The sequence below is a fragment of the Bufo bufo genome, chromosome 4, assembly GCF_905171765.1.
Source record: "Bufo bufo chromosome 4, aBufBuf1.1, whole genome shotgun sequence".
Classification (NCBI taxonomy): Eukaryota; Metazoa; Chordata; class Amphibia; order Anura; family Bufonidae; genus Bufo; species Bufo bufo.
This window is the reverse complement of record NC_053392.1, coordinates 273,428,571-273,444,246: the sequence shown is the minus strand read 5'-3', so window position 1 is coordinate 273,444,246 and position 15,676 is coordinate 273,428,571.

Genomic DNA, 15,676 nt, shown 5'->3' with positions numbered 1-15,676 from the left:
CCCAGCCTAACTCTGATTTAAAACAGTAAATCTCCTGCTGTGACCACATCCTGAGGTAGACTATTCCAAAGATTCACAGTAGTTATGGTAAACGGCAGCCACGGGTTTCAGAAGTTAAAGGGCTTTTACGAATTTATTTTTTTACTGATGACCTGTCCTTCTGAGCAAGTTATCAGTATCTGATTGGCGTGGGTCTGACACACAGTAGCGCTGCTGCCTTCTCCAGGTTTGCCTAGGCCATGTGATGTCACATTCATCTGTCACATGGTCACATTGAAGTGAATGGGGCTTAGCTGCGATACTAAGCATAGACACTATACAATGTATGTCACTATGCTGAGTTAAGAGAAGGTCGTGAAGCTAGTGTTGGTGTCTTCTCAAACAGCTGATTGGCGGGTGTCCCAGGTGTCAAACTCCCACCATTCAGATATTGATGACCTTTCCAGAGGCTAGGTAATCAGTAAAAAAAACTCTCAGAAAATACCTTGTACAGAGCCAGAAACACAACTTCATACACTGTATAGTAGTTATTCTCGAATACTATAGCTCAAAATGAGCTCCAAAAATGCCTCAAAACAGCCTCCAATTCATTTAATTTTTTTTTTTAATGGGTGGAATAAAGAAGCAGCATGTCCTATCTTGGGGCAGAATCAGCACGGAATTTAACAATTAAATTAACAGGAGCTGAAAAAAACAGCTACAAATAAGTCTGTGCGTTTTTTTTGTGCATTTTCCGTGCAGATCTGCTTAAAAAACCTCAAGCCAAAAATTCAGCTTTGTAATGAAGAGAACACCCATTGGTTTAAAAAAAGTTGCGTAAAAAGTGTCAAAAACCGCATGAAAAAACACATTTTTTCATGTTGAAAAAAGTGCATATTCCGCGCTGATTTTTTTAAGCATGTTTTTTTTTAAATCAGTCATGTGAACTGGCCCTTACAAATGCAACTCTTCCACCAAAAAACAAGCGCTTATACATTTTTATCGACGGGAGAATAAAAAGCTACGCCGATGAAAAAAATAGCTTTGTACTAAAGGCCCAAAATATGTGTTCCTAAAGGGGTTAAGTAGATTCTTTGCTATTTGATATACCACTATGTGTTTGGAGAATATAATTCACAGAACACATTGTAATATGTATGCTGGGTTGTAATTTTGTCCACAACCTTGGGGCATGTGGTTACAGAGGACACACTATTCAAGTGATGAGTTCAAGACCAGATATAGGGAAAAATAGAGCTATGTACACATTGCTTATTCATGGACCTGCTGGATATCAACAAACTCTTTAGTTTGTATTCATGTCACCTGGAGTGGACTCTACAGAATGTATTACGTACTGCTAACTGGTGATCTGCATATTTATTATTAAGGCGACCATACATTTGTATGCAGTCAAATATCCAATGTTCACAGTTACAAATGCCAGCATCAGATTTTCCTTTTTTCCTTTCACCCTTGATGACGGCACATGACCATGAGAGATGATCCTCCTCCCACCAGGCAAGGCTGGAAGCTTGAAAGTGCCCTCCTCCATCTTCTCTTCAGTGGTTTCCTGTTCCTCTCAGGTGAGGAGAGGTACATTTACAGCATGATAGCAGGTGCTGCTGTTCATTGGGCAAGTTGGTGTGTCTATCAGAGTCTGCCGCAGGCAGTATGACATCTTCATCTGCACCTCCAGAAGCTGCAATGGAGGTAGGAGAGTCTTGCTGAGGCATTGCAGCAGTGACTGGACACTCACATAGTTCTTCTGCCAGGTACTGCAAGAAATTCACAGCTCCAGCAGGTGACATCAAACAGGTCCCCAATGCACGGAACGGCCGCACAACGGCTGTGTGCATGAGGCCTTAGGCTGCCACTGAATTCTGAATCTAGCACCAGAATCGCAGTGGAAGTCACCATTCTGCATGGTGGTACAACTATTTAAAATAAATATGTCATCAAAAATGTTATCTGCCAGATAGCAACATATTCTTTAAAAACTTTTTTTTTTTTACTGATTACAGATTTTTTAATTCTTTTTTCTGAACATTATTATGGGGGCGGCCATCTTGCCTCAGTTGTTCTTAACAGCATTTAGAAAGCATCAAGAAAATTGCTTTACAGCAGCCCCATGGGCCATAGACACAAGACTGGAGGAATCTCATTGACTTCTACGTGAGAGTTTTCTAGGCTTGCTCTGTGACCTGTGCAGAGGACATTATATAAGAAAAGAATAGATAAGTCTTGACAATCACCTATTGTGAATGGAGGATCCTGTCTAATCTATTCACAGAGGTGATATAATTACAGGCAGGGTTAGAATGACATAAGCAGGTGAATGAAGTAAAGTGATATGTACAGACCAAGAAGTGGCGCGTATTTATTAGGCTTAGTGGCCAGTGTAAAAACTACTGAATTTAATGATTTTTGTTTAAAATAGACATGGAAAATTAAAAATAATATAATCAAAAATTCTTTAAAAATATGTTAAACATAGAAATGTGATTTAAACATCAGGTCATTTTCTAATGACACATTCCCTTTAAGGCCAATTCAGTTGACACAGATCACCGCTGCAGCCAATCACAGACCTTGGAGATGTCCTATATACTGCTGAGTTCAGTTATTGGCTACATGGACAGAACAAATTGCTCGAAGCGGCAGTGGAGAAAATCATAGCACATGTTTAGGCGCTGCCAAGGTTTTTGTTTAACTTGGACAACCCCTTTACCCCTGTGTCCCTGGTCAGTATGGTCCCTTATCAAAAATGTCTGAGCCAGCGGATGATGTGGAACCCAGTTTGAGCAATGCAACATTGTATGTAATGTATGGTGTGCTGCATGGTTATTTTAATCAGGGGCGGATTGGGAATTAAGAGTGGCCCTGGGAAAAAAAACCTAAAAGTGGCCTCATGTTGTAGGCGGATCCAAATTAATAGAAGGTGAGACAACAGAAGTAGGCAGGGCCGGCAATACCATAGTGCAGAACAAAATACCGACCCAATAAAACCAGATACCACAATTCAGAACAAAATACTGTCTCTGCGAAACCAAATACCACAGTGTAGCACAAAATACTGCTGCCTTGCGCCACAGTATGAAACTGTACCATCATCCTCATAAAATCAATACAGTTTAATTCAGGAGGGCAACTGCAGCTACCAGTCAGGTGCATGAGTACCTGATGCTCCTACATTAATGCTGACGGCATCAGGTTTTTATGTCCCTTCCCGGTGGCAGAGGGGAGGGCTTGGGTGGCCCACTGGACATCGGCCCACCGGGAAATTTTCCTGTAGGGTCTATGGCCAACCCACCCATGATTGTAATTAGCCTCTTTGCATATTGCTTTACCCTCTCTCTCCTTGTACCTAAAAGTGACATTAGTTCTGTTAAATTGCCTTAAATATTCTAAATAAGTATGTAAAAATGTATAGAGGATATAAGCAGGGAGGAGGCTTCTTCCTTAAAAGATGAGATATAGGACTTAGTGCAAAAAGATTTTTTTTTTACTTTGGTAGAATTTTCCTTGTGTCCGTCTACCTCTAGACACAAATATAAAATGGGTACTTTAACATCTTCCTCCTGTGATTCAGATCATTTGTCTGATGTTGATTCATAATATAAAATATTATTTTTTTTCATTTGAACTGATGAAAGCTGCAACTATAAATATACAAGACGTTAAAAGTTCAAAGGACTGTGCTCACAGGTCTTGAGGAAAGGAAAAAGCGTGTATTCCCACTGCATAAAAAAATCAGCATTCTGTCAGACATGAATGGAGGGCTCCAGATTGGAAAGTCTTTGTACCTAAAACTATGAGCAGTAGACTTCCGTTTGATGAGGAAAATGAAAAAGCTTTTGTTGAGTATCCTAAAGCAGATGTATCTTTAGCTAAATTGTCTACAAATAGTTCCTTACCTTTTAAAGATATTGGTTCTTTAACCCCTTAAGTACCTGGCCCATTTTTTGTTCAGAATTTTCACTTTCCAACGTAGCCAGAACTTTTAAAATTTTCCATTCATATAGCCGCATGAGGACTTATCTTTTGCGGATAAGTTGCATTTTTTAAGGACACCATTTAATTTACCGTGGCTGTTATTGGAAAATGGGAAACAATACATACACTGCGTGCAGAATTATTAGGCAAATGAGTATTTTGACCACATCATCCTCTTTATGCATGTTGTCTTACTCCAAGCTGTATAGGCTCGAAAGCCTACTACCAATTAAGCATATTAGGTGATGTGCATCTCTGTAATGAGAAGGGGTGTGGTCTAATGACATCAACACCCTATATTAGGTGTGCATAATTATTAGGCAACTTCCTTTCCTTTGGCAAAATGGGTCAAAAGAAGGACTTGACAGGCTCAGAAAAGTCAAAAATAGTGAGATATCTTGCAGAGGGATGCAGCACTCTTAAAATTGCAAAGCTTCTGAAGTGTGATCATCGAACAATCAAGCTTTCATTCAAAATAGTCAACAGGGTCGCAAGAAGCATGTGGAAAAACCAAGGCGCAAAATAACTGCCCATGAACTGAGAAAAGTCAAGCGTGCAGCTGCCAAGATGCCACTTGCCACCAGTTTGGCCATATTTCAGAGCTGCAACATCACTGGAGTGCCCAAAAGCACAAGGTGTGCAATACTCAGAGACATGGCCAAGGTAAGAAAGGCTGAAAGACGACCACCACTGAACAAGACACACAAACTGAAACGTCAAGACAGGGCCAAGAAATATCTCAAGACTGATTTTTCTAAGGTTTTATGGACTGATGAAATGAGAGTGAGTCTTGATGGGCCAGATGGATGGGCCCGTGGCTGGATTGGTAAAGGGCAGAGAGCTCCAGTCCGACTCAGACGCCAGCAAGGTGGAGGTGAAGTACTGGTTTGGGCTGGTATCATCAAAGATGAGCTTGTGGGGCCTTTTCGGGTTGAGGATGGAGTCAAGCTCAACTCCCAGTCCTACTGCCAGTTTCTGGAAGACACCTTCTTCAAGCAGTGGTACAGGAAGAAGTCTGCATTCTTCAAGAAAAACATGATTTTCATGCAGGACAATGCTCCATCACACGCGTCCAAGTACTCCACAGCGTGGCTGGCAAGAAAGGGTATAAAAGAAGAAAATCTAATGACATGGCCTTCTTGTTCACCTGATCTGAACCCCATTGAGAACCTGTGGTCCATCATCAAATGTGAGATTTACAAGGAGGGAAAACAGTACACCTCTCTGAACAGTGTCTGGGAGGCTGTGGTTGCTGCTGCACGCAATGTTGATGGTGAACAGATCAAAACACTGACAGAATCCATGGATGGCAGGCTTTTGAGTGTCCTTGCAAAGAAAGGTGGCTATATTGGTCACTGTTTTGTTTTTGTTTTGTTTTTGAATGTCAGAAATGTATATTTGTGAATGTTGAGATGTTATATTGGTTTCACTGGTAAAAATAAATGATTGAAATGGGTATATATTTGTTTTTTGTTAAGTTGCCTAATAATTATGCACAGTAATAGTCACCTGCACACACAGATATCCCCCTAAAATAGCTAAAACTAAAAACAAACTAAAAACTACTTCCAAAAATATTCAGCTTTGATATTAATTAGTTTTTTGGGTTCATTGAGAACATGGTTGTTGTTCAATAATAAAATTAATCCTCAAAAATACAACTTGCCTAATAATTCTGCACTCCCTGTATGTATACATATGTGATATCGTTGTAATCCTACTAACCTAGAGAATGAAGGGCACGGGTCAGTTTTGCAGCAAAGGGAATGCTGTGGGAAGAAAACCTGTAAAACGGTGCAGAAATGCGTTTTTTTTCCAATTCCACCTCATTTGGATTTTCCCCCCGCTTCCCACTACATTGTATGCCATATTAAATTGTGGCATTAGAAAGTGCAACTTGTCCATCATACAGGTATGTGAACGTAAAAATAAAGTATTTTATTGTCTATATCCAAAGTAGTCTGTTAGTCTCCTTTTAACCCCTTTCCTTATCTTGATATGCATGTACATCACAAGCGTGCAAAGAGTGTATGAAGCAGGCTCAGAAATTGAGCCCGATCCATAAAACAAAGGGTGCCGGCTGTGTTACATTTGCACAGCTGAATGCATTGGTCAGGTTCAGAGATAACTCCAATTCCAGCACTTTTGCGGGCGTATTTTTTTTAAAAATGATTGCATTGTACTTATTTTGAGCTAAAAATATTTTTTTTAATTGGTCTTCATTAAAAATATGGAATCTTTTTTGTGTACATAGCTGGATTGTGGATTTTTTGTCTTTTCCATCATCTGGGGAGCTTCGGACTTCTTATCTCTGCTCTCTGACATTATAAACACTGATAAGACTTTGGCTTAAATAAGTGTTTATGACCTCTTAGTGGTTTAGAGATAAGAGTTATTCGATTACCAACACAAAGTGAAAGGAAAAGTACCAGTCGCACAGTTAGGAAAACAGTTTATCGTTTGTGACAGAACGGCTCAATATTTTTAATAAAGGCCAATTGAAAATGTGATTTTTAGCTAAAAATTTGTAAAATGCACAAGCAAAAATAGCCTCCAAAGATGTACATAGCCTTAGCAACCAAAGCATCTGAGTGGTACAGAGGCAGGAGCTCCTCTGTCCCCAATACACTTACCTCACGTTACAATATTAATTGGTTCCAGGATGACCATTGTATGTTGAAACCATTGTAACTTAAGTTAACGGTTCCAAAGCCCGAAAATGTCATCCAAGATAAGAGAAAATGAAGATTTAAAAAAATTAGCAGATAACTAAGACAGATAAAACAAGTCCTTACATATAATAGTCAGCAATAGCTGCTAACCAGCAATTAATATATGTAGCTATAGCAGAGAATAGTTTCAACTTACGATGGGTCAGAAAAGACCATTGTATGTGGAAAATATTGTATCCTGAGGCTATTGTATCTTGAGGGATCACTGTATTTCCACCACACGATTGCAAGGCCCCAGGCCAGTATGTTCGGATTCCTATTACACCTTAGTTCTGGTAGAATTGTAGAAACCGTGATAGAAACCCAACGAAACCCATTATAGTCAATCCTTCAAGCAGTGGTGATTTCCCACATATGCTGGTGCTTCATTTTATTCTGTTACTATACCAGAACAGAAAAATGGAAAAGCAACAGTGATGTGAGTCAGGCCTCCCCAAAAACTGACTAAACAATTATTGAAAAGTTGCTTGTACTGTACCCCAAAATGGTACCAATAAAACAGCTGACAGCAAAAAACAACCAATCGCAGAACATTGCTGACAGAAATATAAAAAGTTGCAGGTGTTTTGTTTTTAATTTTTGTAAATGAGTAACACATAGTAAAACTATATAAAATGGGTATTGCCGTAATTGTACTGCCCGCAGAATAAGGTCATATAAATATTACATATTGAATGTCGTAAAAGAAAAACCTAATGTGGAATTGTGTTTCTATTTCACCCTGCAAATATTTTTTTTTTTACAATTTTGCAATGCCTTATATGAACTATTAAATAGTGGCTTAAAAGGCAACTTTGTTGCCAAAATTGGCTTGGTCCTGAACAGGTTAAAACCCTGACAGAGGATATAACTGAAACATGATACCCCATTTCCACACCTAAAGTCAGCTATCTGACTAAAAGCAGGACATTCAATTGCTAGAATTAAACATTCAGTGGTTTGCACACATAGAATGATCAGTCAGCCTTTCGTGGCTTTTGTTTTCTTTGTGTGATACTGGCAGTTTGTGCTATCATTTGACCACTCCAACACTATTCTAGCACACTATGCTCATGTGTTAGGTATCTCAGTGTTTGAGCATGAAAGATTTCTAGATTCACTGTATTATGAATTTACCTATAAATATTGCCTAATTTCTTTTTCTTTTATGGTTTATAACATCTGTTCCAGATGGTGACGTGACCTAACCTCCAGCTGGAATGGACAGTGACATTAACACGCTAGAGGTAAAGAACAGTCTCTCTGTTACATTAACAGTGTTTTTGATTTTTGTATGATCATTTTGTGTAGTGTGAATCGTGATACTGAGAGCATCAATTTTCAAATTCTCTTTTAAAAAATAGAATCATTTTAAGCCTATATAAGGATTAGAAGTATATGGCTCTAAAATAGGAATACCCCCCAAAAAAATCAACATTATGACAGCAAATTTCATACTGATGACCTATCTTCTGGATAGGTCATCAGTATCTGATCGGTGGGCGTGACGGATGTCGCTCCTGTTGCGTGGCTTCTTGCAGCTTACCAAGCACAGCGCCGTACATGGTATAGTGACTGTGCTTGGTATAGCAGCACAACCCCATTTATGTCTATGCTTCTGAGCTGCTCCTAGGCTACATGACTGATGAACAAGTCCTCACTGGCTTAGGAAAAGCTGAGAGAAGGCCACAGAGCTCACAGGAGTGCCAATGCCTTCTCTAACAGCTGATCGGCGGGGGTCCCGGGTATCAGACCCCTTCGATCAGATACTGATGACCTATCCTGGGGATCGGTCATCAGTATGAAAATCTCGGAAAACCCCTTTAATGACTAGCACAGTTGAAGTAATATGTTCAGTATTCTATTTTAAGTTGTTGAAGTGTTTTCATTACCTTCAATATTGATTTTGACCATAATTGACTTTGCTGAGTTACTCAGGAGAACACAAAAGGGGTTAGAGACACAGCCATCTGATGAGCTCTCTAACTGTGAATAACATTCTGCTATGATATATAGAAGCTGCAGCCATCAAACGAGGCAAACTATTAATAAAACCCAGTTACAAAAATATTTTAGGCAAAAATACATGCATACAGTAAAAAATGCTTCCAATGCCTGATTTCATTTTACTATGGCCGGAATTATACACAGCATTTTTCGGAGCATTTTTGCAGATTTACTCTAGGCAACATGCTCTCTCCATCTATGGATTCCTTGGCTAAACATAGACACTGGCTCACTACACAAGTACTGTATAGATGTGGCATTAGTAAATGTAAAGAAAAAGGGGGTCAGTCAGCACATCCCAAAGTGCAGGGGCACGTTGCTATGGCTGAGAACAAGACTGTTAAACAAAACATGCAATGCAACAGCTCACTGCAAAACAAATAAAGTACAAAATTGCATCATAATTGCAAATGCTATACTAATAAGTTAGAGATGCTTGGCAAATCGTTTTGTACAAAATTATTTGAGCCCGTCTGCCGCACGTCAAGGCGATCTCTAGTTAGACGGGTTCCTAACACTAAATTTTACCTGTTATGTGCCATGACGGCTACCATATAATTCAGAAAGTGCAGGTTCCACATGCATGCTGGATCCGCCTGAATTTCTGTCATTTTTGGTGCCATTCTAAGTTATGCCCTTATTGAGTACTGGTAAAGTAGTTACTGCCACTCATATTAGGATTCTTAGACAAAAATTTTCATGCACTTGCGAATTGTAACACAACACATGTTGTGTATATTATGGGAAAAGGAAAAAAAAGGCTGGCCCCATATTAGCCAGTAGTAAACAGGTTTATTGCTCTCATTAAGAGCAACCAAAGAAGACTTGCAGGTCTGATACTAACAAAAATAGAAGCAATGATGTTACCTAGCAAGCTCTCGAGACAACTCTCGCCTGTCCCTACAACTTAATATCACAATCTGTGTGAAAACCTTCTTACCGCTTATCTGTAAGCCATTAAAAGTGATCATACCTGCAAGACTCTTATTTAGTTTATCGTTATGGAATGTGAGTACCGTATGTGAGTAATGCAGCCTGAAAATTTAAATAGTATAGTGAACCTACAAGGAAAAAGCCTGTCTGGTGTAGCCCAGCTTTTCTATAATATCAGAATAGTAATATAAGGTCGTTGAGGCGCTGAAAGAGTTAATAGACCAAAAGGGCAACTGGAGGAGCTATATACATTGATGCGGTATAAGTCAAAATACCAATAAAATCCAACTACAAATTTTTTTTTTTGCCTAAATGTAATACATGTATTACAGTAAAAAAAAATGATTCCAAAGTCCCTAAAGCAAGAAAAGGAGAAAAGACAGGAACAAACTTTTCAGAGTAAAAAATAACTTCTATACCTGCTGCCCGATTTCATTTACTATGGCTGGCATTACTGTAACGTAAAGTGAATTAGAACGATTTGAGAATGAATAAACTTACGCAGGCTAGGTGAATAAATACATTTACTACGTGATTAAATATACAATAATATAAAGAAATCACATACAGAATAATAAAAAGTAAATAAACATCATTAGCCTAAATGGGGTGGAGACTCCGTCGATCATGCTATAACCCATGGCTGTCTACCCCGTTATTACACATGACCGACACCTCAGGGTGTACAAGAGAGATAGGGCAATCATACTCACATCCTACCTAGAATAGAGGGCCTGGTGAAGTCTCCTGAGAAAATGTGGGTCACAGAGTTTAAACCTGTTAGACCCTCTTCCAGTGTGCATCACGCATGTCTCTGAGATCACTCAGGAATGTGGTCTTATCAGCACAATGGGGGATGGGTACTATCTCTAACCCACTTCATTACAAGGGAAACTTATAAACTATTACACAGAGTATTAAACAGAATTAAAGGGGAGAACCAATCAGTCACTTAAAAATACCCTTAGGCCTCTTTCACACGGGCGTCGCGTGTGAGGACCGGATAGGATGCGGGTGCGTCGCAGGAAAATTGTGTGATTTTGCCTGCGAGTGGGGTCAGTTTTGTATGCGATTGAGAAAAAACTGAATGTGGTAACCAGACCCAAACCCAGACTTATTCACAGAAGTTCGGGTTTGGGTTAGGTAGTCAGTAGATTTTAATATTTTCCCTTATAACATGGTTATAAGGGAAAATAATAGCATTCTTAATACAGAATGCTAAGTAAATTAGGGATGGAGGGGTTAAAAAAAATTAAATTAAAACTCACCTCATCCACTTGTTCGCGCAGCCTGGCTTGTCTTTTTTCTTCTTCTTTGAGGACCTGGGAGAAAAGGACCTTTGGTGATGTCACTGCACTCATCACATGGTCCATCACACGATCCACCACCATGGTGATGGACCATGTGATGAGCGCAGTGATGTCACCAAAGGTCCTTTTTCTCCCAGGTCATCAAAGAAGAAGAAAGAAGACAAGCCGGGCTGCACGAACAAGTGGATGAGGTGAGTTTAATTTAATTACATTTTTTTAACCCCTCCATCCCTAATTTACTTAGCATTCTTAATACAGAATGCTATTATTTTCCCTTATAACCATGTTATAAGGGAAAATAATAATGATCAGGTCTCCATCCGATCGTCACCTAGAAACCATGCGTGAAAATCGCACCGCATCCGCACTTGCTTGTGGATGCTTGCGATTTACACGCAGCCCTATTCACTTCTATGGGGCCTGCGTTGCGTGAAAAACGCACAATATAGAGTATGCTGAGATTTTCACGCAAAGCACAAGTGATGTGTGAAAATCACCGCTCATGTGCACAGCCCCATAGAAATCAAATGGTCTGTATTCAGTGCGGGTGCAATGCGTTCACCTCACGCATTGCACCCGCGCAGAAAACTTGCCCGTGTGAAAGGGGCCTTACAATACAATTACACACAGCATTTTGCAGCATTTTTGGTAGCATTTTGTGCCTTTTTTTGTGGAAAAAGTTTCAACCAGATATAATAAAAAAAAAAAAAAGCATTTGTCAGCAGCATTAACCCAATTAAACCAGGCATAATGACTGATAGGGCTGACCCTGCAGATTAAAGTCATACCTTTTTGAAGCTGATCTGCTGTAGTACATTAGAGAAATCCTTCTTTGAACGACCATGAAAATTAGGGCACCAGGGGCAGGCCCTAGCCCAGGGATCAGCAACCTCTCGCACTCCAGTTGTTCTCAAACTACAACTCACAGAATGCTCCTTTCACTTTTAGTTGTAGTTTTAGAACAGCTGGAGTGCTGAAGGTTGCTAATTCCTGCCCTAGCCATTTGGTGTACCTTAGTTCTTTTGCTCTGCATTACTGGACTCTCCCGCTACACAGGGCTAGGCATCAGAAGTGTCATCGAGCTTTGCCCTGTAATCTTGTGACTGCACGGTATAGTACACCCTCATCTCATATCCAGTGGTCTTCTATGCCGCGGTATGATGACAATGAGATTTACTGCGCCTGAACTACGGTTGTACTGATTTAATAGTGTCGATGCTACTGACAAGATGCTCTTTAAAGTCTATAGCTTTTTTTCAATTCTTTATTTCTGGAAATGTTCAATGTGAAAATTGTAATAGAACTAAGAAAAAAACTCTATTGATACTTAGTCTATAGTAAAATATAAAAAACCGTACACAGCATTTTAGTATGCGCATTTATGTGGCATTTTTATCAAAACACAACATTCTCTATGTATGATGTATTTTTCGAAAATCTTCTCTATAGAACTTCCAAATTGCCAACAAAAAACTTGTAAAAAAAAAGGCCAAAGAAAATTGACACCTGCTTTTTACATGCATTTTAAAAGCTATAATTTAAAAACAGTGTGCGAAGAATTCTAATATAGAATTAAAAATGCAAACACGGTAGTGAATGCAGAGATATTCACTACTAGTGATGGAGTGAAAATCGCCAAGTAATTTTGAGCTAGTGAGTAAAAGCAGGTGCACAAGGTGTTATTTATTCAATGAATAAATTAAATCATATGAAGTGAATCTTATAACCTAATTATTGGATTAGTTTGTAGTATATGGCCAATAACCTAGCATAATCAGGGCTATCATGGTCCCTTATTGTTCAAATTGTCTAGGTAGAACAAGAATCTACACTTTTTTACACCATTATTTATCAAACTGGTGTAAAGTAGAACTGGCTTAGTTGCCCATAGCAACCAATCAGATTCCACCTTTCATTTTGGACAGCGCCTTTGGAAAATGAAAGATGGAATTTGATTGGTTGCTGTGGGCAACTAAGCCAGTTGTACTTTATACCAGTTTTATAAATGACCCCACAAGTATTTATTGCAGTCTTCATTTACAAATTACGCGAAATAGAAAAATTTAAAAACGGAAACCTAAATGAACCTTATAAAGTTTGATATGATGAATGCTACAGTGATACATTGCTGTGATCAAGTATATAAAAGCTAGCATACATGTTTAATGATTGTTCTCACCTTAGACATTTATAGCACAGGACCCAGAGGTTTTGAGATAAAGGGGGTCACCTGATCTTTGTTGCACCAGGCAAGTTGGATGCCACCCACCACATTTAGGCACAGACTGTAGTCCAACCACAGTAGAAAGAAATGAAGGAGCACTCCAGTAGCTTCCAGCCAAGTAACTGGATTTATTCACACATTTGGAACTGGAAGCTATTGGAGTGCTGTTTCATTCCTTTCTATTGTAGTTGGACTGCTGAACTTTCATTATGGTTATTTGAAGCTCTGCACCCCTCATGAAGTATAGATCATGACAGCTCCTTCATTTTGTCAGACTGAAGAGAGAATAAGCCATGCAGGACGTAAGCTGAATGGGTTTTCTGGTACACAGCAGGCCCAACAAACCCATCTTAAAGGGGTGTTCCGGTTACCATAAATATAACTTATTTTTTAGACAAATTCATCATCAATAATTACCTAATATAATGTAAAGTTCACATATTTACCAATCAGTAGTTATGAAAGTAGTTTCCTTCCTCTGCTACCCACTGTGTTTCCTCATAAGTTACCATGGCATCGACCTGTAGTTCTGAGCCTTTGTTAGGTCGAGCATGCTCAGTGTGTTGCTATCAATTCTCTGGCTAAAGAACAAACTCACAGCAGGAAAGCTAGGGATTGTGGGGATTGTAGTTCAGGCGCAATGATACTCTGTGTGTTGCAGGTTCACACAGGAGCTAGACAAATGGATTGCAAGGTAAATTGAAAATCTGGTTATATGTATAGGTATGGGTTGTGGTCAGGTCACAGCTTGCAGCCTTAATGCCCTTTTTCAAAAATGAAGTTACTTTACCAGAATACCCCTTAAAATTACTCTTATATTGCCCATGGAAGAAATATACATACCTTCTCTAAGTTGCAGGAATCGGCTGCTTGGGGACTCAGACATGTGACACTCCTCTTCTAAAAATCCTGCTTCTTCAGAGGTCACATCATTTACCAGGTTTCCAGTCCGGTTGATGGATGGGGACATTACTTGTGCAGCCCAGGGCAGGGTAGGGGCTATGGGCAGGGCGAAAACTATTCCTCTCCATGTGCAGATGAAGTGGATTCAGGAATCTGTGCATGCAACAGGTCCTGTCCATAGCACTCCCCCCCCCCCCCCCCCCCCCTTTCTGCGATATGGAAGTGATGTCCTGTCCATTTACCAGACTGGAAACCTGGTAAAGAATGCAGTGTTAATAGGAGCAGGATTTTCAGAAGAAGAGTGTCATGTGACTGGGTTCCTGAGTGGCCAATCCATGCAACTTTGAAATGGTAAGTATACTACAATCTTTCTGCCACAGGCAACATACGAGTAATTAAGGTGGGTATGTGGGATACACTAAGTTATGAAAAACCACTTAAACTTCCTCTGCCTTCCAATCGTAGCCCCTGCTGCAAAATCCTGGGGCTCTGAGAAGGTGCCCAGGCCTGTCATGGCTAGCTATAATTGTAATTTTGTAGTGGCTCACCCACCTCACAACATGTACCAGGTGCTCACTTTCAACGGCAACACCCAATGCCGGTACATAAAATATATAGAAAAAAACAACAGACTGAAAGGGCACTAAAAAAATCCAGACGTAGTGTGGAGTAAAAGGATAACAAAAATGTATTAAAATAGTAAAAAAAAATGTTCAGATCAGGACTGACTAGTATCACAGAGTCATGATCCCATATATATATAGATAACCTCATATTAGTAAAAACTCATTAAGTTAACGTGTGGCAGTGAATAACAAGAGAGGCCATATGCTATGGACTGACCTGGTCTCTGGTCACTCACGGCCACAAATACGATGGACTAATGTATTTGATCAACACATATGGTTAATTGCAAGTTATGAATTAGTAACTGGACTCTTGATTGTCAAAACAGAATTATGCACACAATTGCAAACACATAGTTAATAATACATACATAAGGATATCCATATGCTGAATAAACAAAGGGACATCCTCATACATTAGATGAACATTTTCAAATTAATACTTAATACCGTAAGTCTATTAGTTCAAATTAGTCCATAGGAGATTGAAAGTCCAGTTAATACAATCAATTAGGTTAGTACTGTAGTTTGAGATATGATGATACAGTTGGAGTACTTTATCAAATGTTGCTAATAATAGCTTCAAATATTGTCAAAAGTAACTTCAAAAGAAATATTATTGCAGCAGTTGTTGAAATTGTAGCAAAAGAACAGCAACAATAGAATGTTCAGATAATCGCAACACTTGTTAAATATAGTAGCAGCAGGTTGTTGAATAAAGACCGCAGCATCAATCGGTCAGCAAATCATGTTTTAGTTACATATAGGCTGAAAATAGAATTTATTTTTTTTAAAGTCACCAGGTGATAGGTTAAAAGAATATATTAAACTGGCGGCATAGTTTACATTACCCCACCTTCTGACTGGGGTGCCCGTATCAGCTCAGATATGTGAAGCGGTGCCTGGCTGGGGTGTTCGTATCAGCTCAGGTATGTGAAGCGATGTAGGAGACGCTGGCGTCTCAAGTGGTCTGTCACGTGGCGTCCC